Source organism: Schistocerca cancellata, chromosome 2 (assembly GCF_023864275.1).
Source record: "Schistocerca cancellata isolate TAMUIC-IGC-003103 chromosome 2, iqSchCanc2.1, whole genome shotgun sequence".
Classification (NCBI taxonomy): Eukaryota; Metazoa; Arthropoda; class Insecta; order Orthoptera; family Acrididae; genus Schistocerca; species Schistocerca cancellata.
Genome location: NC_064627.1, coordinates 925,024,366 through 925,027,338, shown reverse-complemented (window position 1 = coordinate 925,027,338; position 2,973 = coordinate 925,024,366). Strand labels below are relative to the sequence as shown.

The 2,973-nt window shown below is 47.1% G+C and overlaps 1 non-coding gene across 1 annotated transcript; it reads right to left on the bottom strand.

The window, feature by feature from the left end:
* Positions 1-429: 429 nt before the first annotated feature.
* Trnat-ugu (transfer RNA threonine (anticodon UGU)) lies at positions 430-503 on the bottom strand. The gene has a single exon. It is a non-coding gene; the product is annotated as a tRNA-Thr (tRNA).
* Between the last annotated feature and the right edge of the window lie 2,470 nt (positions 504-2,973).

The following is a 2,973-nucleotide window of genomic DNA, read 5'->3' as shown; positions in this document are numbered from 1 at the left end:
GGCTTGCAGTTCATAAGCTGACATTTTAACTGTCAAGGAGTCCAGCTTATGCCACAGCTCCTCATTCCTTATTATGTTATACAGTGTTGTATTTACAAAGTCGTTCGTGTCCTGATCTATAACATCTTTCCGAGACGATGTGCTCCGTGGTACCGATAGCTCCACATTGACGAGTTTCTGTGTTGAGTTGTCGTATTTTCAGTAATATTCTCCATCAGTGCATGCCTATTTCCTTATTCGATACGACTTTTATGCCCAGTATCTCCTTTACCTTTTCACCCTCGCCTTTTTTGAGCCAGTATTGTGCACCTCTCTTTCTTTCGGCCAAGACTATAGGAAGCAAATTACAATTAAATCAATACAATGAAATGAATACCCTCAGCTGCATACAGGCGTCGATATACATGAACGGGGACAGTTGAAAATGTGTGCCCCGACCGGGACTCGAACCCGGGATCTCCTGCTCACATGACAGACGCTCTGTCCATCTGAGCCACCGAGGACACAGAGGATAGTGCGACTGCAGGGACTTATCTCTGACTCGCCTCCCGTGAGAACCACATTGCCAACTTAATGTCCCGCACTATATTCGTAGTGCCCCTGCCCATTACACTCATTACGTGCGGCTTTACCGATTCCCGCAAGAATTCGGGAAATATTTGTGCATCCGCACAGAAGATGGCCAAATGGCCGGTGAGCCTTAACTATGTATATGAAGATGGTATCTGTTCTTTCGGTCATCAGACATGTCCGAAAGAACAGATACCATCTGCATATATATATATGAAGCAAGCCAGTACCAACAGCAGTACTTCAGTCGGTGTTGTTCTATAGACAGGCACGATTTCACTGTGATATTAGCAGGCGTGTATCGGTAAATAAATTCCCGATTCCTGATTACGTCGTGATTATACGACACAAATGTTCCAAAGTAATTGTAAATATAATTATTATCACTGTTGTGAATGAAATTTTCACTCTACAGTGGAGTGTGCGCTGATATCAAACTTCCTGGCAGACTGACACTGTGTGCCGGACCGAAACTCGAACTCGGGACCTTTGCCTTTCGCGGGCAAGTGCTCTACCGACTGAGCTATCCAAGCACGACTCACGCCCCGTCCTCACAGCATTAATTCCCCCAGTACCTCGTCTCCTACCTTCCAAACCTGACAGTAGCTCTCCTGCGAACCTTGCAGAACTAGCACTCGTGGAAGAAAGGATATTGCGGAGACATGGCTTAGCCACAGCCTGGGGGATGTTTCTAGAATGAAATTTTCACTCTACAGCGGAGTGTGCGCTGATCTGAAACTTCCTGGCAGATTGACACTGTGTGCCGGACCGAGACTCGAACTCGGGACCTTTGCCTTTCGCGGGCAAGTGCTCTACCGACTGAGCTACCCAAGCACGACTCACGCCCCGTCCTCACAGCATTAATTCCGCCAGTACCTCGTCTCCTACCTTCCAAACTTCACCGAGTTCGAGTCTCGGTCCGGCACACAGTTTTAATCTGCCATGAAGTTTCATTATCACTGTTGTTTCGCAAATACGTGATTCGTTGTGACGAACAAGTGGTTGGTGGAGGATAAAAAAATTACGTTCCTACAGTGCAGTACGAGCAGACTTCTGCACCGCTGCATTAGCCTGTTGCGTAAACGCCACTGCTCGGCGGCTGGCGCTCTCGTATGGTATTCGACAGGCTCATTAAACTTTGAACGTCGATTTCTCGGAAACGCCGTAAAGCCCATCGTGCTAGAGCAACATTTGTTACAACTAAGTACGCACAACAGTCGTGCGAAAGATGAACAAACTGGGCGAGCCGTCGGGTGCGCTCTTCCCCTGTCAGTTATTGACGTCGAGAATATATAGTCGGCTTCATATCGGGAGGCGGCAGTGGGAATGGATGTCTTCTGCAGCATGGGGGAACGCCCGGTGCCAGGATGCGGTGGCCTGGGTGGGGTGTGGCTGCTGCTGTGGCGAGAGGGGGGGAAGGGGGAGGGGGGGCGGTGCTCCAGATCGATGCACCCTCCTTGGCCCTCCCCCCCTCCCCTCCTCGGCCGATGCCTCGTCCGCCGTGCGGGGTCGAGACGGCGGGCACAGTCACCACGTGGCACGCTGCCAGTACCTCATACGACTCCGTTAAATGGGTTCTTAATGTGGACACTGAAACTCCGGGCAGGGATGGCGGTTGTCGCTGAAACAACCGGTTTTCGGCTACTTCGATTTTTTTCAACGCCTAATTAACTAGACTGTCAAAACCGCTCAAAACAACCGGTTTTTGAAATAACCGATTTTCGGTCTTTTGTTCCTGTTATTTCCTGTAATATAAGAAGGAATCGAACAAAGGTTGAACAATTTTGACTTCATCAGTTTAAAGATACATGGAATTAAAATATTAAATTAAATAGGAAAAGAGCCGGCCGGAGTCGCCGAGCGGTTCTAGGCGCTACAGTCTGGAACCGCGTGACCGCTACGGTCGCAGGTTCGAATCCTGCCTCGGGCATGGATGTGTGTGATGTCCTTAGGTTAGTTAGCTTTAAGTAGTTCTAACTTCCAGGGGACTGATGACATCAGATGTTAAGTCCCATTTACACCATTTAAAATAGGGAAAGAAAATAAAACTTTATCTATCCACCGTTCGCTTTATTTCTCGAAAACTGGTAACTGGTTGACTACTACAAAAATCACTAGTATTCTCCTACTGATTCTAATTTTTTTAAAACTCTGCTCAAAGATCATTTTGTAATCGGCGATCATACCTCTGTTTGGACACTACGATTAATCAGTTCTAAAAGGAGAAAAATGAGGTTGAAGAACTCTACTTTTCACGTTAATTTGTCCGTTTCCAAGAGTTACAAGCAGATAAGGGCAGGTTTTGTAGAAACAGACAGTAGATCTGCTGGCTTCTTTTTCTGTTTGTAAACTATGAATGAACTGAGAAGTTTTAGGTCTTCTCCTTATATTATGTCACAATTT